The sequence below is a fragment of the Schistocerca gregaria genome, chromosome 7, assembly GCF_023897955.1.
Source record: "Schistocerca gregaria isolate iqSchGreg1 chromosome 7, iqSchGreg1.2, whole genome shotgun sequence".
Taxonomy (NCBI): domain Eukaryota; kingdom Metazoa; phylum Arthropoda; class Insecta; order Orthoptera; family Acrididae; genus Schistocerca; species Schistocerca gregaria.
In genome coordinates, this window is record NC_064926.1 from 446,195,251 (window position 1) to 446,221,584 (window position 26,334).

Here is a 26,334-nt window from a genome sequence, read left to right on the forward strand (position 1 = left end):
CGAGCGATAATACGAAGAGAGAAACAAGCTGAAACTAACTGGTTGACAAGCTCAGTAATATGGCTCTTCCAGTTCAAGTTCTCATCAGTGTGAACACCCAAACATTTGGAGAAATCTATCCTGTTAACTGAGCCCTGTTCATATTATAAGTAGGCGGTTTAGGTTTTTATGATGGTAACGCCACTTAGCGCTCTGTATAAAAATCACTGACTGTGCTGTGTGCACTCTGTGGCTGGTTAGCATTGTTAGAATATTCGCTATTGTAGTGTTGGGCAGCTGGATGGGAGCGGCGCGTAGTGTTGGGCAGTTTAAAGCGACCAGCCAGCAGTGGTGGATGTGGAGAGAGAGATGCCAGAGTTTTGATAGGTTACCATAAACGGACGATCTGGACGTGCGTCCGCCAGAAAAAGGAAATTTGAGAAGCAGTCAGATGGCGATCCAGTAACAGTAAAAAAGGCAAGGAACAGTTTGGGTTATTGCAGATAGCGACTGAGAACCACGACGACGACACATTCTATAATCAGAAAATCACTTTTAATAAGCAGCAATTAAATTTGTATGCGAAGATTGAGAAATAGAATAAATTCCAAAGGGAAGATTTCATTTGTTCTTATTAAGCATGAGATAGAAATCCTAAGGAAAGGTTTCATAGTTTATTGTAAAAGGGAAGGTAATCAACAACAAAAGAGGTTTAGAGGAGACGGGAAGGTTTCACTTGGCGACATCCAATCAGTAAGACTCTTTAGTGATTCTACTGTAAAAATGAATATAGTGACTCTGACAATTGTATGAATAAGCTAGTTTTAAGTGGCCCCGCACTTATACGAAACTGTCTACCTTTAATACAAAGCCCATCGGCAATTCTGTTTGCTCTATTGATTCTGCGTTGAAAAGTGTTTGTTCAGTGTTGAATCCTCTGTGAACAGTGATATATTTTGTTGCGTGTGTTAATTATAGACAATGTCCCGCAGGATAATTACTCGTTCTCAAAGAGATAAATTTATAGAAAATAGTGACGAGAAATTCTGTTCAGGAATAGATGGAAATAATAGGTGTCAAAAAGGCAGTAGTGGAACGTTAGGTGAACAAACATTCGAGAGCAGTATTCATATGGATTCTTTTGATGAACAATCAACTTCAGAAATGCTACTTATAATGAGACATTAGTGCAAAATAATTTGTTTTTAAATACAACAGATGCTACAAAGTCACAAATTACGCGTAGCAGACATAATAGTTTCAGTAAAGAAACCACTAAAATGCAGTCAAACAATGTGACACCATTACGTGCCGAAACCGATTCAAACCGTACACAGCCACACAATCTGCCAACGACCTATATAAACAACATAGACTGGCTATGGCACCGCCATCTTTGAAACAACTTGAAAACTGAGCCGCCATGTCTTGTAACGTCAAGGTGCACCCTACACGTCGTCTGCTAATACTGAATGTTGATATTGTTTACTACGCATGGCGTAAAAAGAAGCCAATCTGCACTGACAATCTGATTTCTTTACTGTAAAAAAAAGCCAATCTGCACTGACAATCTGATTTTTTTTACTGTAAAACATATAGTGATGAAGGCTAAAAGAAATGAAACACATTTCTGACATCGATTAATTGAAAAGTTTATTACGAAATGTTGTACTTCATTTCGTTGCAATGCCATATAGATTAGGTCAAAAACAATTTTAAATAGTTCAGTACGTCCAAAAACGCCCAATTGCCAACGCAGGATGGGGTGATTTAACAGACTTCCTCAAATATTTATAAACTTTGAAGAAGTAAAAATTGAGTGTAAGGGCAAACTGTCTTATTTCTTAAGGATATTCAGGAATTGAGCATTTGTTTTGCATTGCAAAAAGTGATTCAGAATATCACTATTTTTGTCACTCTTATTTAGGCCTACAACCACTGTTTCATATGTCACAATTTGTTTCTTCTTTCTTGAAACACTTTGTCTTGCATGTTCCGCTTCCTTCCGTAGCTTCTCAGTCCTTTTCTGTAGTGCCTCATAATTCTGTTTCCAATTTTTTGGGGCTAGGCAAACAATAAGAATGATCTGTATGATCATTCTGATTCACTCTTTCACCTACAAAAATGAAGTATTATCATGAAGCTTTATTTTTCCTTAAACATACATTGATTAATAATAAAATTCACACATAACCCATATAGCAAATAAGTAACAGGAAAACTATTTTACCTGGTTCATTTGATAAGGAAGCTGATTCTTCACTCAAAGGCTGTTTCCTTGGTTGTCTCTATACTATAGTTCTTTTCTGTAGATTGTCAGCAAACGTAAATATTGTCGGTACTGCGTTTGCCAGAAGTCGCCTTTTGTCGTTTGTACTATACATGTATCTATCTTCAAAGTGAAACGAGCATATGTAACTGTATTGAGTTGGCTGCCACTTATCTCGCCTCATATTGGCTACCCACCGACTTAACAGCTCTTTCCCTTTTCAGAGGAAATCTAAAAATAAAGAGACGTGTATACAAAAGCTTATCTACATTTTGTATACAGCTTAAACACGAAAATTATGCACAAGCCACTAAGTACAACACACATTTAGATACTCGCCTGAAATATGATATTCCAGTTGTTTTATCACTTCTATTAGCGCAATTGTACGCTGCACATACACCGGGCATGATTCGCGATCGGTAAATAAGACTTTTAAAACAAATTACAACCTGGAAACAGTGATTTTCTAACGCCAGTACTATACACCGAATGTAATTATACTGACATGTAGACGTTTCAAAAAATGGCGGCCGGTGTTGCTTTTTGCTGCCGCTCGGAGCGTTGTTACCTCACAGATAGCCAGCCTATGTAGTTTATAGACCTCTTTGCAATCTGCGTAGCAGATACCACAATTTTATTGACAAAAATTTCGAAACCACAGAAGAGTTGACACGATTACAATCGTCTGAGGATGTGCAAATGAACACAGATGTACAATCTTTAACAACGAATACAAGTACACAGAGAAGTCAATCCGAAACGGATCCAATAATGGCATTATTCCTACAAATGAGACAAGACATGAATCAAAACTTTAACAGAAGGGCACAAGAATCAGGAGACCTAAAAAATGAAATCAAGGTTGAACTCACACACACAGATCAGAAAATAGACAAAATGTGACAAAATCTAAGGCACTTAATCAAAGTGGAAATTCAAGCAGTCGCTGTGAAATCAAACGAAGAATTTCACGCCAAGATTCAAGAAATAACAGATAAACAAGAAGCATTCGACGTAAGCATACGAGAAACAACAACAGAGAACTTTTCTAAACAAAACCCTGACATTGATGAACGTTTTAACAATCACACAGAAAACTGTTTGCTACGTCATCGCAAACTGGTGCGATCACAGAATAAAGAACGAAAAGAACTATCACAAACAATTAATTTACAGCGACAGGACGACAAAAAGAAAGTGTTTGCTCAGGGAAAAATTTACGTGGAAAATCACATACACTCGATTTCGGAAGAAATCGAAACTGTTAAGGAGGCAAATATTCAACTACTAGAGAGGCTCACGGAAATCCAATCACATACAATTGAGGCGAAAACTTCTACACACACTGAAATCTAGAATATTAGGGATAAATCAACAGAAGAACTTCTGACACTAACTGACAAAATGGAACACATGGAAATCAATCAAGGCTCAGAAAATTTGAAAGCACATTTTAAGAAAGTAACCAAAAGTAATCGTAAATTACGAAACGAAGTGGCAGAATAGATCAACGAACTCACTACAAGAATAGACTTGTTAGATACTACCTATGACAGTAAATCAGATGGCACTACACCAGCCTCAGTTTTACAGATTTCTAACAGTGAAGATACGCCAATTACAAATATGCAACAAACAATCGCAGATCTAGAATCATGTAATAATTTGTTACATCCAAAAATCAATTCTGTACAGCAAAGGATAGCTGACACACAAGAAACAACTGCAAACAATCTATCCCAACAGAAAACACACCATTACGACATGTCTCAGATGCACAATACATACAACGTCGGTAGACTTCAGAGAGTAAGAGATCTTAACCAGGCAGGAAGACACACAAATTCATATTCACAACATTACGAAAATAATTACACACAAAGACATGACGGTTTCGACCACAAGCATTTCCTTTCAGTGAGAAAGTTTAAAACATTTAAAAACGACAGGACGCAAATACATCCACTGGACTGGAACCAACAATTCAATGCGGCACTCCCACCATCACGGGCAGTTCAACATAAGCTAGAATTTATTATTAGTTTTCTTGAAGGGGAACCAGCGAGAAGAATGCGACGAACTGCTAGACAGTGTTTTTCAGTAGAAGCATTTGTAGCAGCATATTGGTCAGATACCACACAGAGTAGCATTAAAGATCTGCTAATTAGTCTGCCAAATTTCAAGAATTCTACTTTCCCAAGAATCACATAATATTTCGAGTATATGTTAGAACAAAACCAATACTTCAATGAGACATACAGTCAATCCGCATTAATACAAATGTGTATTTTTAACGCAAACCAGACAAACAATACTAATTTTGAGCAAACACGATTTGGCAATAACAATCATAATAAACGCTTTCGCTTCGAAAATGAAAACTTTAATCGAGAATACACACAGGGATTCAATGAACAGCAGTATAATAACAATGTACATTACAATTCAAGACAACAACAAAGCCATCCAAATAACACGATACATATACGACAGGAAATGCTGAACCGGTCAAACTTTCACATGACTCATCGCCAAGAAAATGCGACAGGTGCAAACAGTTACATGGGTCGGCCGCAAAATACACAAAACGAATAAAGACAGCCTTTGCAGAGAAACACGTGTGCCTCGCCGTATAACCACAGTTATGACGACAGAAGGAGAGAAAACGAACACCGACCGCAAAGGACATTCTACAATGAAAATTTTAATAGAAATTCAAACAGTGCACACCAACCAAGTTTTCTTTTGAATGTACCAGACACAAGATTTCATCCGCCACCTACCACTAAAAATCAAAACGCTAGAAGAGCACAGCTCATAGAAAACACACAACCCTCCCCGGCAGAAAACGAAATGCCAGAACATTTATGACTAGGGATAACCTGTAATGAATCTCTAAATGACGACACTATGGATAAGGACAGAGAAAAGATAACGATAGAGAATGCCATTACATTCGACAACGTGCGAGACAAATTGTTACACGAAAAACTGATCATACAGAAAACTATATGCCACCCAATAACCCAGATAAATTTAAAGTCACAAAATATTTTAGCAATAATTGATTCAGGCTCACCAATGTGCGTAATTAACGAAGACACATTTAACAGATGCAACAGCGATAATGATTATCCAGTATTCACGTTATACAAAACTAAAGTTAAGAGAGCATTTCCAGGTAAAATCATTGAAGTCAAAAGACAGACACAATTTACGTTTGTTTTCGCAGGGCAAACTTTCCACAGTAATTGTTGGATAGTTCCACATTTAACAACTGATGTAGTATTAGGAATGAATTTTCTCGTACAGTACAACGCAAAGATTGACTTTAAATCGTCATATCTAACATTACAGAAGGAAGACATTGAGGTGGTAGTGACATTTCAAAACACAGTATGCTTAGAAGAAAAAATTATGCACAGGATCGAGATTATTGCAGATTCTAAAGATAACGATTGTTATCTCACTTTATACACGAATACACATAATAATGTTTCAAATGGCTCTGAGCACTATGGGACATAACTTCTGAGGTCATCAGTCCCCTAGAACTGAGAACTACTTAAACCTAACTAACCTAAGGACGTCACACACCCATGATCGAGGCAAGATACGAACCTGCGACCGTAGCAGTAGCGCGGTTCCAGACGGAAGCACCTAGAACAGCTCGGCCACCGCGGCCGGTTACACATAATAAAGACATGGCAGAGGAACAAGAGTATAATGTATTAGAGACAATTACACGCAAGGTGGGAGACAGTATAGCAAAAGACGTCACAAAGCGCACAGAATTAAAGATGCTATGCGTAGTATGGGCATTTAAGAGATTCCGTCATTATCTATATCGAAGATACACCACAGTATATATCGATCACCGAGCAATCCAGTTTTTATTATCAGCACAACTTACGCATGATAGATTAAGCCATTGGAAATTATATCTACAAGAGTTCGAATTTACTATTGTACACATTCCAGGCAAACAAAATATTGTTGCCGACGCACTATCGCGATCTATTCAGCATAAACGACTAGAGAAACAAAATGCCTTCTGCCCCAACATCCATAGTATTATGTATATCAGACAAGTAGCTTTCGAAAACTTTATATCATCAGCATTACAGGAAATAGACAGAGAACAGCAGAAAGATGAAACACTAAAAGAGATTGTAACGTTTTGGCGAGACAAGAGCAACGCAAAAATCAGACATGATTACACTATACATCAAAATATTCTGTTTATTCGCTCGTATCCAGACGGCAACAATTGGCTTTTATGCATTCCAGAGGGGAACAGAAACAAATTGATATGGTATATGCACCTAAACTATGCACATTATGGAGCTAGGAAATGCTTTCTAATTCGTCGACAAAATTGTCACTTCAACAATATGGGAAAACACAGTCGCAAAGTTATAGCATCCTGCAAGATATGTTAGAAAGCTAAATCATCTACAGTATCATATATCCCACCACTGTATCCCATCATACCGGTTACGTTAAGACATATGACAGCCGTAGATCTTTTCGGTTAAATTCCCGGAACAAGTAAAGGTTATAGTTATATTCTAGTAGCCATGGAACTGACATTCAAATTTGTAACATTTTCTCCTCTAAGGAAAGCAAAAGTTAGCTCAGTATCAAGAGCATTTGTAATAGGTTTTCTATTAATAGTAGGACATGTACAGAAGGTTATTTCAGATAACGGACCACAGTTTAGGTCGGACATATGGAAACAAATGTTAGAGAGTAAGAACATAACACCAATTTACTTATCAAGATATCACAGTTCTTCTAAGCCGTCAGAAAGTATAATGAAAGAGATCGGAAAACTTTTTAGAATTTATTGCCACAGAAAGCACACAACAGGAAGTAATAAATGCAATACCTAACGAGTCAACGATGCTCTCACCAACTATAAACTGACGAATAAAGACCCACCGAATAAACTTACTGAAATGATTATTTTTCCAAAGAAGCGTAGACTTCGTCATTGTGAGATAATAGATATGGCATTAGTGAATATTAAACGAGCTGCAGATCGTCGGAAAGAGACAGCAGAGGCAGGTAAGTATACTACGCAAGTACGAGATTGGCGATAAGGTACTAGTTCGTACCCATTATCTGTCACATAAAGGGAAGAAACAATTCAAAAAATTTGAACTTCTGTACGCAGGACCGTACAGAATTCGAAATATTCCGCACGCTAATGTAGTACACATTGAGACACTCAGAACAAAAAATCTCGAGAGGAAACCATCATATGTCAAATACAAAGAAATTCTTAAAATAGAAAAACCTTCTTAGAGGGATACATATAGACGGAGTATAACAATGAGCTTTTTGACACATTCCAGCAAGCCTGAATACAGTGAGCATCTAATGGGTTTTTTACGTGCACAACAGGTCACCTCGATTCGAGCACAGATAAATACACTGAACATTAATAGCAGTCTTACAAGCGTTTTCGCAGGACATTAATTTCACATTATGTAAGGTAAGTGAAGCAATTAACAGGACTACTCTAAATGAAAATGTATAAACCGTACAAATAATTTTCATACAGTAGTGGCGATTAGATGTATTCTTTAACCCGTGCATGCAGCATTATTGTCATAGTTCACAAAATAAACCTAGTTTTAATTATAATGTAAGTATTGAATATGGAGAAATGTTGATAAATGCTTTAAAGGTAATGCCAAGAGCTGACGCCAATTTTCCAGATGCAGGATGATGTTGAAGTCATGCCGTGTGCTGATGTTTATTAATGATGAATATTTTGTTATAGGTAATACCGAGAGATGGTGAAGTCAGGCCGTGCGCCGATGATTATTAACAATGAATATTTTAATATAGGCTATGCAGAGAGATGACACGAGGTACAAAGGAGAGAGGAGAATGAAGATATTAGTATGTAAGGAATATAATTTAGTAATGGTTTATTTTGATAACAGGGGACACAGCGCAGCGTAGCACTACGGAAGAAGAAACCATATTAAATAGCTTACTATATGTACTTTGCCATTCGAAAAATTTTTTCTGCATTGAACATGATATCTTTTACATGAGTCACAGACATAGGAAAAAACATAACACACCAAATGTCAGCATACGGATTCGCACTCTACATAATATACAAATGTATTCTCTTAAATAACAATGACTATGTGTGTTGCACAGCTCAAACATAATATATAGTCGACTGACAATATGACTCGTAACTGACGAACACATTACCAAACATACTCAAGTCACAGAAAGTGACATATTTTGTCAAAATGTAGTTTCATATTTCAAAAACTGTGAATTCACAGTCTGTAATATAACAGTGTCTGTAGGTAATTAGTTATGTGAGACCCAATTATGATTTATTTAGATTCACAGAAAGTGACACAGTTTTTATAAAGGTACTAGTCAATTTTACATAATATATTGATGCCAAAATGTGCTATAAATTCCACTTAAAGGAATATTTGTTTACGTTATTGACTGTCAGGTAATGTAATATGTATTGTAGGCTGAAGTCACTACAGATGGAAAATATGTTTTTTATGTAATTGTTTAAAACTATAAGGTTGTTCTAGTCCCACAAGGTAACATATTTTCTCCTTTTAAACTTAAAATAAATAATTTTAAGAAACAGAGGAGAGAAATGATATAAAATTTGGTAATAACGGTATCAACCATATCCGTGAACCTTTTGGAAAAATGATTATACCTGTACCTTAATTCCTGTGCATCCTCGTGTTTATGGAGCACAAACAAAGTGAATAGTGACCCACGTTACTTCAATCTACAATTTTTTCTATGAGGTGCTGGCATACCAAGATGCACACCATAGTCATAATGTACGTCAAAAGGAGCTTGCGAACCAAGATGCACACCATCACTACTAATGGAGAATAGGAGTTGGAACTTGTACCTCATGTAGCTGCGGCAACTCAGGCTATTCGACGGTTAACTTAGTGTTTGGTTACACTAAAACTATGAATGAAAGAGACGATGGAGAAAACTGCTGTTGTGCTACGTGAGGGAAATAAACGGACTTTTGAGTGCATTCATTGACAGTTGCCAGTGCTTTGACCATGCTATTCACTTCGTTTTCTTCCCCTTCCTTGAATATGGTACTAATAGATGCCAATTTTACCAAAAAACAATTGTAATGAAACATAAACAATGTTCTAAATTTAGCCATCTATTACTATTAGAAATATAAATAACATTTACTACCTGCTGTACACTTCCAACTTACTGACATATTATTTGCATATTTTGATGTATACTCTTGTGAATATTCTCTTTGTTAGACCTAGGAAAACAAATTGTTATGACAGTATAAGTATGTGCTTTGTTGAAAGAAATATTCTATTATTAACTTACTTATTACTACACATATTTCTATAATACAATTTTCTCCTTACGTCAAGTCCAAATGACTTAATGACGTATGAAAATTTTAAGCAAACCTAGTGGGGGTTTAAATAAGACGTGTATATTGTAAAACTATAATTTATGAAAGATGTTTATATTTTTTAATAGGATTAAGTACGATTAATTAATATTTGTCATGTTGGAAATAATTCTGGTAGCAGGGAATGCCTGCACCAAAGTATTGTTGGCAAGAGAGACCACAAATTGATATAATTTTAAAAAGGGTGGGAGAGACCGCGTATGAATACATTTTAAGAGAAGAGCAAAATATTAACGTTTTACAATGCAACAAACGGCACTGATTACGTATTTGTTTATATGTTCAGATGTGCTAACAAAACTAACAGGGGTTCTATTTAAAAAACGTAGCTTAGTGTTAAAAAACATACTTTCGTGCACTTTCTAATGGTTTGTATTAACCAATTACACTAACCCCTCTCCTCACGTTCGGTCTGTGGAACCGATTCGTCAGTATTTGATGTGGCTTACGAAATATATATCCAGTGGTAATGTTAGGTGACTCAGCATATATATATATATATATATATATATATATATATATATATATATATATATATATATATATATATACCTACAAGGGTTTTGGAACACCTTGAAAGTAAACAAGTAAACCCTGTGGGGTTGTTATATAGAAAAATTGAGAATGTATATATATCTGATAGGAACAAGTGTAAGTAATATTTAAAATTCCATGTGATGTGCATACTTCAGTCGTATTTATAACAGGCCTATATGGTGTAAGCAGCCAGAGGAAGTTTGTAAGTTTCAATTACAATTGTTATATACAGGTGGTGTCTACTGGACTGCATAAAACATCGTTCGGGATGTTATCCAATGGGGCTTATTCTGCAGTCATGCTTTGTATATTTTAACATCTTTTGAGTGTACACAGTTTTATATGACAAATCGCCAGTGTGGTCTGAAAGTTCATGCGGAAAACTTCTCGAAAGCCGTACTCCATAATTATCCATCTACGTTACAGAAATAAAACCGTTATAAACTTGAAGATGTTTGTATACTGAAATGAAACCGATAGATGCGAATAAAGCACCTTCATTCAACTATGAGGGTTTTCGAACCCTTTGAAAGTAAACCCTGTGGAGCTGTAATATAAAAAGATTGTGAATGTACGCAAAATCTAGTTTACTGACAACATTTACTTTCCTAAAACCAAGACAGACATATATTATACTAAAGAAGTTATGACTGAATACCGTAAACAACTAACAGTTGGTTTAAAATTGCGGTGGACATGGATCCTGGGTGGCAGAAGGGAGTCAAATACTGTGGCCCTAAAAATGTGGATAACGCAATCTAAATTGATTTGACGCTGAGCAGACTTTGATTGATAAATCTACAGAATTTTCTCTATATAGATATCTTTTGCGATATAAGGATCCGCCTCATTCCACAACCGTGGTTTGCGACATAGATAATACCCCTGACGCATTCATCACCATCCAATTGATGGCTACCGTCTTTGGCCTTCGGCAGCCAAGAATAAATAACACGACGCTGATACTGATGAGATGTATTTGCTAATAGTGTCGCCTTAGTTCACGTTTCCGCATTTGGAGCACGCACCTCGAAAGGATACAAGTGTTACACTAATCCGTTGCCTTGTCGGTGCGTATATACCCACACCGGAGGTGGGCTACGATTCAGCATACAGTGCAGCAGTGCCCTCAAACTGAAGATCCTTATATAAAAAGATGTACTTACAGTGTATCTCTAATTAGTCTGGAACTGATCTAGCTAGTGTCGATTATCAAAATGATCCCCATTGTGTACATTTCTTAGCAGTAGGGACTGCGTTTGCACAGCAGCCTAGATCTGAACAATTAACAGTGAATAAACTTCCTTACACGACTGGAATTATTCTTTCTTTCTCACCTAGTGGCACACCCTATAAAGCTGCTGAGTTTTCTTGAAAGTCAACGTATTTTCAGAACAATGTTTGAACGTCTATTATTTGATCATTGTATTCTTACGATGTGCTTCTAAAGTATTGTGTATGAATTTACTGTTTTTGTTACATAGTTATATGTGATTTTTTTTCGCTGGGGGAGCTGTATATTTCAGAATGTGTCAAAACCATTCGCATGTTATGTGGGATATAAAACTCTACGTAGAATAACTCCAATATTCCGGAATTTCTTAACATCAGGAGTAATGTACAGGTTATTTTATGGTTTACCGTTACATCGTTTCAACTTAAATTGATCTCTCAAGAACTGTAGCATTCTGTTACTACTTTCTTCCATATGTGTCGCGCCGTCTTATCCCATTACTCTCCTTCATTCTTGTTGTTGTTATTGTTCTTGTTATTGTCCATCTCATGACTATTTTGAAGCTACTTTACTTTCCACCCTGGTCTTGTCTGTGCAACGTTCTTGTTTTCCGCATAACATTTGCAACCAGCGTCTAGTTGAACCTTTATCATTGTACTCAAGCTTTGGTCTCCTGCTACAGTTTCCATCCTCAACACTTTCCGGGATTAGCAAATGGACAACTCCGTCGTGCTTTGGTATGTGGTCATTTCTTTTGGTCAAGTTGCGCCACAAATTCTTTTATTCCTAATTCGATTCAGTATTTTCTCATAAGTCACCACTTCCTACTTGTACTAAAGGTATTTATTTCCCATCTACATTATTTCAGTTCTCATTTCACAATATTAATAAGCTTACAGGTAATATCCCCGAATTTACTTTTAACTTCCGTGGATATGAAATCAGTTTCTGGCAAATAAATTACTTTCTTTGTTTTCAGACAACCGTAAGGTGCATCGTCTTTACACCATTCCGTTAGTTAGTTTACCTGTACCTTTGAAATGAAGGGGTGTTAGGTATAAGTTATGATTCCACAAGAGTGTGCTTGCTAAACTATAATGTGGAGATTTGAAACCCATTCGTTTGAATCAAAATGTTGTTCCTAAACAACTGCACAGGTCTCTTGGTCCTTACCGTGTAATTGTCAAGCGTTAAAACGTAGGAGAGGCCTTGGTCGCTACTATTGAGAGCACCGTGGACTAAAGGTTACTAATTGTGAAGCAATGCAATAGGAGACTAACAGAGAAGTTAGGCAGAACCTTACTTCCTCATCACGTTTCGATGAATCACACAATGAACATAATAGTCTCCAATGGTGTCAGAAAAATCAACGAACACCTCTTGATTGAGGAAATAAATAGTTGTTCTATTACTTCCCCCTGCTTGGAAACAGACAAACATTGTCGTTAGTGCTGTAATTGCTATGTTTCAGTATTGTAGCCATTGCTGTTGCGTTGGACACGTCTCCACTGTTTAGAAGCTGTTATTTGTGTATATGTTGGTGGACGAACGTGCGCAGCCAGTGTAAGTAGCAAGGTATAATAAGTGTCTTTCAAGTTCGTTTTTGTCCGCCTTAGTATCTGCTCTGTCATCCTGGAGGATTGCTATAGAACGGACTCCGGGTTCGATTCCCGGCCGGGTACAAGATTAGCTCCACTCGGGGACAGGGTGCTGCTTTGTCCTTACTTTCGGATCGTCTTGATTGGCATTACTTTTGAGAAGGCAGAATGAGCACCGCCGGAAACCCAGTAAATTGAAAAAGAAAATCGTTTTCGCAAGGAATCGCCTCGTGCGAGAACTCTGATTGGGAGAAATGTGAGGCTTGAAACCGGCCACAGAGGATGTCGTCACGTGACTGGTGCTAATGGCGCTGTATAGGGTCATTTACTCCACCAACAGAACATACATGTCAGCGGGTTGCGGAAGCGCCTTCCTGCAGGAGACAACACATTCCTGGATGACAACACCACCACCAGGTTGGTTTATCAGTGATTTCAGCGGGCACCGCAACAATTAGCGCTGCCAATTTCGACTACAGGCAGCGTCTGTATCACCGCTAGGAGGTGCGGGGAACAAAGCGCTAGTAGCTGCCTCCATATCACGTGTCAGCAATTTGGCCGACCGTATACCTCCGCTTGTGCGGTATCTATTCAGAGAGATTTCAATTCCCACCGAGCTCCAGCCGCCATACCAACGTCGAAATCACGCCTCTGTAGCTACGGAGAGCTTCCAGTTACTGTCTCTGGCATTGGCCAGTGTTAACTGACTTTAGTGACGGTGTACGAAGACAGCCATCCTCACGGCTTTTGCCTGAACATTGACTTGTGCTAGTTAAACTCTGCATGGTTGTGGTCTCCAGTTAAATATTTACCTAACGAGTTTGAATCTTTGCCACAAGCTCTATGAGATTACTATTCAGTACCAAGTATCGATCCAAATATCAAATCTTTGTGCTCAGCTTATATTCCACGTCGCCTTTACGAAGAACTTAATTTGTGATTCTTTTCTTTCACGCTTGTTAAAATGAATTGTCATTAGTTACCTAGGTGGATACCTAGGAACCCTGTTTCGCCTTGTGAGGCCACTCACGTTATAACAGAGTAGCTTCTTCTTTAGGACCACTACTATCGACTAGGCACGATGCGATGTCGTACATTCCACCATCTAAAAGTCTAATGATGACGGTGGATATCAGTTAAGTTAAAATAACGAGAAGAGAAGTTCATTGAAAACTATTTAATCATCCTGTTGTTGATTTTAAAGCCGAAATGCATCACAGAAAAAGGACAACTAAGTCGTCGAAGCGTGTTTGAAGACATGCAGTGACAAAGAAAACGTCGGAAATCCTTCCCCCATTCAAATGTTGTATCACCACAAATTTGAATTATCTAAATACAAGGAGAGAAGCGAAATAGTGTAGTAACCTTACACAATGGTTGCATCAAACTATAGAGAACGAAAAGGAATAGTTTCGAAGTGAAGACAAGGCTTTTTTATGTAACAGTTTTATCCTCTGTTGAGGCAGAAGAAAATGGCTGAGGAAAGAACTACTTCTAGATTTCCACTTCACCACAGTTTCCTTCTGTCCCTTATTTATTTAAACGCTTTGGGAGACAATCTGAGCAGCTGTTTCGGTTGTTTGCACATGACGCTGTCGTTTATCGACTAATAAAGTCATCAGAAAATCAAAACAAGTTGCAAAACGATTTAGAGAAAATAGCTGAATGGTGCGAAAAGTGGCAGTTGACCCTAAATAACGAAAAGTGTTAGTTCATCCACACGAGTGCTAAAAGGAACTCTTTAAACTTCGCTTACAGGATACATCAATCTAATCTAAAAGCCATAAATTCAACTAAATACCTAGGTTCTAGAATTACGAACAACTTAAATTGGAAGGAACACATACAAAATGTTGTGGGGGAAGACTAACCAAAGACTGCGTTTTACTGCCAAGACACTTAGAAAATGTAAGAGACTTACTAAGGAGACAGCCTACACTACGCTCGTCCGTCCTCTTTTAGAATACTGCTGCTGGGTGTGGGATCCTTACCAGATAGGATTGACGAAGTACATTGAAAAAGTTCAAAGAAGGGAAGCACGTTTTGTATTATCGCGATATATGGGAGAGAGCATCACAGAACTGATATAGGATTTGTGCTGGAAATCGTTAAAAGAGACGCGTTTTTCGTTGCAACGGAATCTCCTCACGAAGTTCCAATCACCAACTTTCTCCTTCGAATGCGAAAATATTTTGTTGACACCAACCTACATAGGGAGGAACGATCACCACGATAAAATAAGGGAAATCAGAGCTCGTACGGAAAGATTTGAGTGTTCATTCTTTCCACGCGCTATACGAGATTGGAATAATTGAGAAATGTGAAAGTGGTTCGAAAAGAACCCTCTGCCAGGCATTTAAATGTGATTTTCAGAGTATCCATGTAGATGAAGATGCAGATGAATTTTTCAGTCGGGCACTATGGCAACAGTCATATGAATCGATTAGTTTAACCAAAATTTTATTTAGATACCGACAAGTTAATATGGTAGCAGTGATTCTCACTGCTGTTAAGACCATTTATACTTTTTAAATTTACTATGTTCACAATAATGCATACACGTTATAAAAATGGATGTATACATGTAAACTGTTCAAATCTAAGTTGTTCGCATTCGACCACACGCATATCAAAATAGATGTATGTATATGTATGTATTTAACTATCTATGTTACTAATCTAATCTAAGTCACTGGCCGATTTCAACCAAACTTCTTACACATACAACTTACTGTCAGGCAAAAATCACTGTGGGGTCACAACCTTCAACAAGAACCACTAACCAATCAAAAGAATTGCCCGCAACTTGTGAATTATCAACTGTATTAATCCAGTGTTTGAAAATGTGAGCAATCATCGACTTGCAACAAAGTTTACACATAGCTACTCACATTTATGAATTTTTTATCGCCGACAACTCCTACAATCATGAAATGGAAAGCGTGTATCGCCTACCACTTTTTCGCCATTCATGCAGTAAAAGTACCGAGGTACAGCGATATAATTTATTTACTTATCACCAAGAATATTCTTGTCACATTTTGCAGACAGTGTGCACATGTCCACTGAATGTAACAGCAAAATTTTACCATTGTAAGACACGCGTGGTCTAGGATTAGCGTGTTTGATTAATAATCAAAATGTCCTCCGTGATGACTGGGTGTTGTGTGATGTCTTTAGGTTAGTTAGGTTTAAGAAGTTCTAAGTTCTAGGGGACTGATGACCATAGATGTTAAATCCCATAGTACTCAGAGCCGTTTGAACCATTTTTGAACCATACTGTCCCCAATACCGGGTTCGAAAGCTGCCACCGCTTAAATTTCGATTAATAATGAGCATTGTCGGCCGAATACGTCCTGAATAAGAAGTCACCCTCATTCTATCAAGGGCCTTGTCAAAGAGGGCGAAGGAGCGTACAGACGTTAAGGGCACTATGTTGTCTTTGGGGTGGGAAACTGCCCCTAAGGCGGAACATTCATCAATGATCAACGACAAGAGGATGCAGAATGCATTGGAAACCACTGCATTAAATGCGCATAACTTATATTTACAGGACATGTGGCCTGTAATGGGAAAGTGTCATGGTGATCTCTTCATTGGCAAGAGATTCCCGAATAGTCCCCCATTCTGATCTCCGGGAGGGGACTGACAAAGAGAAGGTGACCATGAAAAATGATTGAGTAAATGACGAGAACGATCTACTAGTCGGGTTTTCTAATGTCCAAGTCCTAAACGTACTAGGGAAGATAGAAAACCGGAAAAGAGAGATGCAAATGCTCAGCCTACATATAGCACGAGTCAGAGAGTCAAATGGAAAGAAACATTTCTCCAGCAGAAAAAGGTGTAAGCGGAGTAGGAGTCGTTATGAATAAGAAGGTAGGGCATAGAATGAGTTCCTGTAAACAATTCAGTGATAGGGATGTTCTTAACAGGATCGACAGCACACCAACACCGAAAACTATAGTTGAGGTATACATGCCAACGTCCCAACCTGAAGATTAAGAGACAGAGAAGGGATAAGAGGAACCGGGAAGGGCAATAAATTACATAATGAAGATGAGGTCCAATAGTCGTGGGGGACTGGGATCAAGTTGTAAGGAAACGAGTAGAAGAAAAGTTTACGAGAGATTGTAGGCTTGGAAAAAATAATGAGAGAGGGGAAAGAGTAATGGAACTCCGTAATGTATTTCACCTAGTAATAGCGAATGGTCTCTTCTAGAATCACAAGACGAGGACGATGATGATGATGTTTGTTTTGAGGGGCCCTCAACAGATCATTTATCAGTGCCTATACAAATTCCCAACCACTACTCAGTCCAATCACGCCACCTTCATGAATGATGATTAAATGATGACAAAGCAAACACACAGTCATCTCGACGGACGAACAGAGACACTTGGAAAAGGCGGAGTGATATGGGATTACTTCGTTTAGATTACATCGTGGTAATTAGACCATGGACTGTAAGACATACCCAACAGCAGAAACAGACACAGATCACAATGCAGCAATGATGAATAGTAGGCTGAAATTTAAGAGATTAGTCAGGAAGAATCAATTAACAAAGAAGTGGGATACAGAAGTATCAAGGAATGAAGAGATGTGCTTGAAGTTCTGTAATATTATAGATACTGCAATGGGAAATAGACCAATAGGTAGTATAGTTACAGCGGAATGGACATCTCTAAAAAGAGCAATCATAGAGGTAGGAAAGAGAAACATAGGTAAAAAGAAGGTAACTACTAAGAAACCGTGGGTAAGAGAAGAATTACTTCGGTTGGTCGATGAAAGGAAGAAGTACAAAAATGTTCATGGAAATTCAGGAATACAGAAATACAAGTCTCTGAGGATTGAAATAAATATGAAGTGCAGGGAAGTTACGACGAAATAGCTGCATGAAAAATGGAAAGACATGGAAAAAGAAATGATTCTCCGGAGGAATGCCTCAGCATATAGGAAAGCTGAAGGTTGTAACAATAAAGTTGCAATGTGAATTTCACTGCTAAATGCAGAGGAGACAGCGGATAGGTGGAAAGAGTAAGTTGTAGGCTTGTGTGAGGGGAATGATTTGTTTCATGTGATAGCTGAAGAAACAGGTGTCGATTTCGAAGATATAGGGGAAAGAATTAAAGATCAGATAAGGCTAAATGAATAGATAACATTCCATAGAATTTCCAAAATCATTGTTTGAAGTTGTAACGAAACGACTATTTGCGTTGGTGTGCAGAATGCATGTGGCTGGCGATATATCACCTGACTTTCGGAAATATATCATACACATAATTCCGAAGACAGCAAAAGCTGACAAGTAGAGAAATATTGTACAATCATCTTATACAACTCATGCATCCAAGTTCCTAACAATAATAATAATAAGAAATTGAGCATCTGTTAGATGACTATCAGTTTGGCTTTAGTAAGGGTAAAGGAACCAGGGAGACAAATCTGACATTGCTGTTGATAATGGATAAAAGAGTAAAGATAAATCAAGACACATTCATATGATTTGTCGACCTGGAAAAAGCGTTCCACAATGTAAAATGACGAATAAGTTCGAAATTATGAGAAAAATGGGGGTAAGCTATAAGAAAAGATGTGTAATATACAATTTAGAGAAGAGACAAGGGGAATAATAAGAGTGGAAGATCAAGAACAAATTGTTCGGATTACAATGGGTGTAAGATAGGATGTAGTCTATCACCCTTGCTGTTCAACCTGTACTTCGAAGAAGCAATGATAGACATGAAAGAAAGGTTCAGGAGTGGAATTTATATTCAAAGTGAAAGGATATCAATGATACGATTCGTTGATGACATTGCTATCCTGTGTGAAAGTGAAGAAGAATTAATTGATCCTCTAAATGGATTGAACAGTTTAATGAGTACAGAACATTGACTGAGAGTAAATCGAAGAAAGACGAAATTAATGAGAAGTAACAGAAATGAGAAAGTCGAGAAACTTAAAATCAAATTGATGGTCACGAAGTAGGTGAAGTTAAGAACTTCTACCACCTAGGTAGCAAAATAACCAATGACGGACGGGTTAAGGAAAACATCAACGGCAGACTAGCGCTAGCAAAAACGACATTCCTGTCCAGGTGAAGTCTACTAGTTTAAAACATAGGCCTTAATTTGAGGAAGAAACTTCTGAGGATGTACGTTTGGAGCACAGCAATGTATGGTAGTGAAATATGCACAGTGGGAAAACCGAAACAAAAGAGAATCGAAAATTTGAGATGTAGCGCTGGAGATGACCGTTTAAAGGTAGGCGGACTGATAAGGTAAGGAATGAGGAGGTCCTGCGTAGAATCACAGAAGAAAGGGAAATATGTGGAAAATACACGAGAAGGAGAAGGGACAGTATGATAGGACATCAGTTAAGACGTCGGAGAATAATTTAAAGGGTACTAAAGGGAGCAGTAGAGGCCAAAAATGGCAGAGGAAGGCAGAGCCTGTAATACATCCAGCAAGTAATTGAGATGTTGGAAGTGCTACTTAGAGATGAAGAGTTTGGCACGGGGAGGAATTCATGGTGGGCAGCACCAAACCAGTCAGAAACTGACGACTGACAAAAGAAAAAAGGTGGGTCACTATAGAACATAATGCTTGTTATGTTTTGTGCAGTTACCAGGTCTGGTACGGTATGTCAGAGGTGCTAACAGCGTTAGATGACGAGTATCAATTCGAAGGACACAAAGATGCCACGTACTGCGGTGAGACTGTTTCATCAGTATCTGAGAGCTTTAAGGAAACCTCGGTGTTTGTCTGTATTTGCTGCCTGATCGAATCGTACAATAGACAGTCTCGCGGGAAATTCGAGTATGATACTGGCCCGCTGTTGGACAACATGTAAAAGTGAGGGCAGTCATATTCGTCGTCAGGATTTCGATCGACCACATCTGCCCACCACAGCAGAGGATCGCCACATTGTGCACCAAGCACACTGTAATGCCTTCATATCTGTGCCGGAAAACCGAGAATAAGTGAAGGATCCAATACAACGCTCTGTGTCATTCCACACCATTCGTCAGAGGCTGGCAGCATCTGGTCTACTGAAATATGTGTAGGCTGCCATTTACACCACAGCAGAAACGACAGCATTTGGAGTGATGCCGTGACTGGGAAGCACAGACTACTAATGAATGATGTTGCATTCCAATCAGTGATGAATCATGGTTCTGCTCTACCCCCATGACCATCGTTGGCGAGTATGGAGACAACCTAAAGAAGAGTGACACAATATAAATGTGAAAGAATTATTTATGTGGCTACATGCTGAAAATTCACAAGTTTTTTCTGTGAAAATGTCTGTATCTGTTCACGAATTCCTATATAGCAGAGTAACACTTTATTGGGAGATATACCTTTAATCCACATGTGAGAGCACTTCTCGTATCCTACAGACACTCTATATTCAAGGGACAAAAAGTTTTACAGCTGCATATGTCACACTTTTCTGTGACATAGTTAGATTCACCAAATGGTAATCTAGATCGTTTTTCCACCTGATGTTGCGAATCTCTCTGCTACTCAAACTCAGATGAATTGTCGAAAACAAATTTAATAAGTGAATAAATCCACTCTGTGATGTTGTTAGTAAACAAATTTTTAAAAAAGTTTTCTGTAAGAGGTACGTGTGTGAAACCCACATTTAATTTTTATATATATTTTCTTTTGTGCAGTAAATACTTTATGCTTAAACAATGCGTTATCGAGAATATCATTCCAGAATAATTAGTGAATGAAAATTAACAACATACACTCTCTTACTGACTTCTATAGCCAAAGACTAGCAGTTATTCTGAAGGAGTATGTAGCCTAACTTAAGTCGTTTAGCGGTCGCCTTTATGGTTTTTCCAGTTCAAGATTTCATCAGTATGCACACCTAACAGCGTAACAATTTTTAGTATTTTTATTACTTTTACTTGATGTACTAGGTTAATAGGATATACTAGCTTAATAATTGACCGTACAAAACTGGAGGAGGTGTGTGTGTCTGGCTTTTTTCTTTTCAAGATTTAGAGCAATCTTATTTCTGCAAAACTAGTAACCTACATAGAAGCATCATTTACCATTTTCTCAGTTAATAATTCCTGGCTTCACTTTACACCAATGCTCATACATTTGAAAACAGGGCTAAATATGCCTGCTGATTAAAATCGTTTGGCACATCATTAATATAAAATAAGAACAATAGTGAATCAGTGATCAAACCCTGTGGAACTTTCATTAAAGACCCCCCCCCCCCCCCCGTGCAGGTAATCTGAGATCCCTGTTTATATTACTCGAGCAGCCTGTGGTAGCTTCCAGTATTATCTTTCCTAAACATGAACTACCGCAGGCTGAATTTCTGAATCCTCAGAAACAGATGTCAACTAATCATCCATGAATCAGACAAGTGATAATGGGAGAATGTGCTCTAAGGGTTTCATCCTTGGTTCGCTGTTTCTCTCATTGTAATTTTCGACTGTTGTAATTTCGTCTTTGTTCCACTCTTGTATTTACAACTCATAGACTGACAATATCCAGTTCTACCTGAGTGGCAGTCCTAAGAACACTGCTGTTAAGGCATAACGTGTGTATGACGGTCTTAGTTCAGTACCTTGATGGTCACCAAAGCCGTGCCTTAAATCCACCAACACTTCTCGAATTTGTACAGTTATTGTTTTAAAAATAATATAAAACAAGAACTCTCTAAGACCTCGGCCTTATCTTGGATGAGATCTTCACTCCAAATTTAACAAAAATTAATGAGTTCTTTTATCCCGCCGAATCTTTAGTATTTGGTACAGTTCAACACACTTGAGAACTCCAGTTAGCAATGAAGCTTGCGCGAGATACTTGTGTAAATATTGGGTTGTTTGATCTAATCAATGCTTCCTATACTCAGAGTTGCTGCAACCAAGAAGGTGAGTGATTATTTTACCTACCCTGTTTACTTCGTTTGATTCTTAGTCTCTGGTGGTAGAAGAGATCCTCGTGATCAAATACTGGTAATCATTACATAATTTCAGTGCTAGTTTAGATACATCCAGTACCTTCACATAACACGAAATCTAGCGTCTCGTAGAAAACCGCCTTAGATTTGCGAGGAGATTATGGCTTTCTCTTCTAACCTCGCCATGGTTTCTATCTCGTCATATTCCACATCGTCATGTACAACAGGAAACAGGTATCTATGTCATAGTGCAGTCTATGGTCTCCTCATCCCTTTCCGTTTTTGTTTTGTCCCTTTAGCATTTTCATCTAAATATACTCGGTTATTTTTTGCCCTGCCTATGAGCAGTCAATTTCTTCTGCACAGTGATTTTTTCTATAATATTATCATTCGTTTCTGTAGTTGTTACTACAAAAATTCGGCAAGAACGTAAGGAGGAAAGTGTTTAATGTTAATAAGACTGATGTTTTTTGAATCCTGCATATTCGTTACTGTACCGACAATGTTTATTATTGTCATTGTCATGGACATTATCGTAATAATATACTCCTCATGAACAAAACACTTTGTGATGTTTACTCACTGAGGAAGACGTGAATGTATTAGTCCGGCTACGTCAAATACATGCATAAAAACAGGTTCATTCTGAACTAAGTATTCTATATAAACTTATCTAATAGAATATTATGACTGACATAAGCACATCGACATGTCACAAAAGACAGCAACTGCTGACGTTTTACCATCTAGCGATTTTATTAAGTTTTAAGACGTCGTGGTCTCCTGACCTTCATTGCTTACATATTCCGCCCTCACAATCATATTCCTCACATCAAGAGGTTTCATTCGAACTCAAACTCGATAAGATAATGTCAATGATGTATGAATTCAAGTAGACGATACACAAATAACAAGTGTGCCTCAATGTTGAGATAGTCGAGGCTTGCGTACACACACACACATTCAAGACACGACGGTCACAAGACCTTTTAGTTCTGGAGAAGCTGACCGCACGCCGAAAGGCCCTTCAGAGGAGGATTCAGCCTATCTACGTCGGATGGCGACCGCCCGTGGAGCGGACAGCGTTTGCCCGAGTGAAAGGGAAGAACGACCCCGTGTTCAGCTTAAAAGCAAATTCCGCTACTTTGTGTGGGAAGCGCCCAGTCTACGCATGCTTTACAAACACAGCACACAGTTTCAGAGGGTTTCACAGGGAGACAGCAAACGCCAAATGCTGATGCTACAGACTTATGGATTGGTCGCTTTAAACGAAGCGTCATTCTCCTGTTTTAGAAGAGCAATGCTGATTGGCAGACGATATTCCTGACGCCTTGAGCTGAAGGAGTAATGGAAGAGACCGAAAGATATACCCCTTCACGTCTGGCCGCTCTTGGAGCGAGAACACGTAACGACAGGGTGTGCGCTCGTACGTGTACTCAAAGAGCGAGGAACAAGTCTCTCCTTGGTACTTCACTGGGAGAGCACCTCTGTCGCGAGCAAATCAGTGTGCGACTCTTTATTGAGTCCTTGCGATTAAGCTTTGTTCACTGTGTTGGCCGCCACACTTAATGTGGGGTGTGAACCGACAGAGTTATAGTTAAACACCTGCGAGCGAATTTTTGAGTGGCATCGCGGTGGGCTGGTTATCTGACCGGTGTACCACGCCAGTAGTTAGACTAGGGGCGAATAGTAGTCCTTGACTTCATGAAGGCGTAGGGAGAGTTTGATTGGCAAAGGTCAGTAGAGATAGAACGAGAGTTATATTATTTGTCAGCAGCGAGCGGCGCTGACAGCAGTCATTGCCGCTTCTGGTATTGTGCGCTACAGCTCTTGCGAGCCCCATATTTCCTCCACAAGAATACACTTCACTGCATTTCAACCGTGACAGCCTTGACCATACGTAGCAACATTCTAATGGATAATTATTGAAGTTGAGTAGGTGCGGCTCTCAGCCATTCTGCCAAGTCAATAACGATCTTAAACTTTGTATAGAAATTTCATTAGCGAATCCTATCCTTAAGAGGTAATTTCACATTCCGAAAAGAACCCGGAACTAACTTGTTCAGTTAATAAATAAAAGTGCCATTGTGATTTCTCAGAATGTTTACAAAATAAATAATAATTTTCTTTAGTTGTATGTTTTTCTTATACTAACTAGCACTACTCCAGTACCCAAGTATCCCACTAGTTACGTAAGAAATGTTTTTAATTTTTGTGTTATTTCCTTATAGTGGACGACTCCGTAAGACATTTATTGCTGAAAGTTTTTCAGGCATTTCTCTTGCGAACGTTAGGAGCGTCTGTCTGACTTCTGTAGTAGTGCGGGGATGGAAACTGCATCTTGCAGGAGCCACAGAGTAACGGGTTCATCTCAGATGAATCCGTTGCGCAGAATGACAGAATAGCACCCACACGCTCACAATGTGATTAGTAAAAGCATAATTAGATAGCTCAGCAGAGCGGTCTTTTTGAAATCGAAGCTGGGTGACAGCCGTGGAGTACATTGCCTTCTAGAAATTATAGAAAGTGTCGTACAGAGTGACAATGGGTGGTAGATATTGTCATCTGTGGCGATAGCCTTTGTATAAACAGGCCTAACAATGACTTATTTCAATCTGTCGAGGAAAACAACCTGAACTAACGATGTGTTACGTAAATGAATAAGGCATAACATGTTGTAATACTAGGTGTACTATCCATCCTGGAAGAACTTTTTCTTAAGTCATGATGATCATCCAAATTTCAGGGTAGGGTTTGAAATTACTCATGCCATTTAGGGTAAGATACTCTTATGTACTCCACAATCGTTAAGATATTTAGTTACTTATGAGGAGAAAATGTTTCGTTGTTCTTGATATGCTTATGTTTAATTTACCTCCATAGATGTCATCGTTTACAAATTTGACTGGTACATACCACAGAAGCCTCTCGTAACTTATCCCATAATATATTCTCTCCTGAAGAAGAGCATGTATGAGGCTTTATCATTGGCACACGGCAGCAGGAAGCACATTGGATTTCTGGCCACAAGCCAACAGTCTCGGCCAAAGACTGCTGGGAATCTACTGCCACTTCTGCGCAGTGGGACTCCTAGAGTCAGCAACTTCGGAGAAGTTTTATTTGAAGTTCTACTGGGGGTTCTGAAAGCGTTTCCATAAGCTGGAGAAAATGTAGAAGAGTGCCCGAAGCTCAAATGTTCAGACAAAATAAAAGTCTTTGTCTTGCCGCCAAGAGATATATCTGCACTAAAATGCTTCATTTTCGCACTGAACGCACGTTAATAAAGCAAATGTGAAAATTATTTCTCAGATACTTAGAGTCGGTGCTTTATCTGACTGGGACATCGGTGTGCACACTTCAGTATCTTTCGTGTTGTATGACGTTTACTTACTAATTTGATTTGCGTACTCGACGTTATATCACAGCGAACACCTATGAAGTTGCCTAATTTAGTTTCACTCTTCTAAGTACATGAGGCAACATCATTTTGTAAATCACCACGATATTTTCCATGTCGTTGCTCTCTTTCTAAAGCCAATAATGTACTGTAATATTTGACACTAACGTAAGGTCGAGATAACGCTGGGTGGGGTTGGGAGAGGGGCGGTATAATTAGTTATTCAATTTATCATTTTGGACATATCCAACGGTAACAACGAAGAAGATTCTGATACTGTGACGCGGCAGGATAGAGAATGACACAGGCTTCTTTCATTCACAGTCATGTCTTATAGCTCCAAGATATTTGTGCCAATTCACAGTGAAATAAGCACAAAACTGAAGATATGAAAAGTAGAATTAGGAATGAACGTTGCGTTAACTAACGACTGTAACAATTTAGTGTATAGCAATCTATCGATAGGAATTACAAGTAGTTCAAAGTCCTCAATTTGTATAAATGCTCAAGCGCAGTTAATCGGAAGCTCAGAGATGCGTTTTTAAACAAACATCTTCCAAATCGATGGTTCGATCGTACTGGGCATACAGGCATATCAGTACTGAGCTCTGCTCTTGACCACCCAGACCTCAGCGTCTAATATCCATGGATGTCTTTTCAATGAAAAGTTCTATGTGAAAGATAATGTGTAAGTGCCCCCTTTACTGAAGCAATCCCAGAACCCAAAATTCGTCTATGACTCCATATACACTTCCGAATATATGGTTTGAAGTGTATTGTGGCTTAGAAACCACACACGTGACATTTGAAGTCTTATAGAATACCTGTAACACGCAAAAAATTTTGAACTTCCTCTGTAATTCCTGTCGATATATAGATAGACATTAAATATTATAACCCTCAGC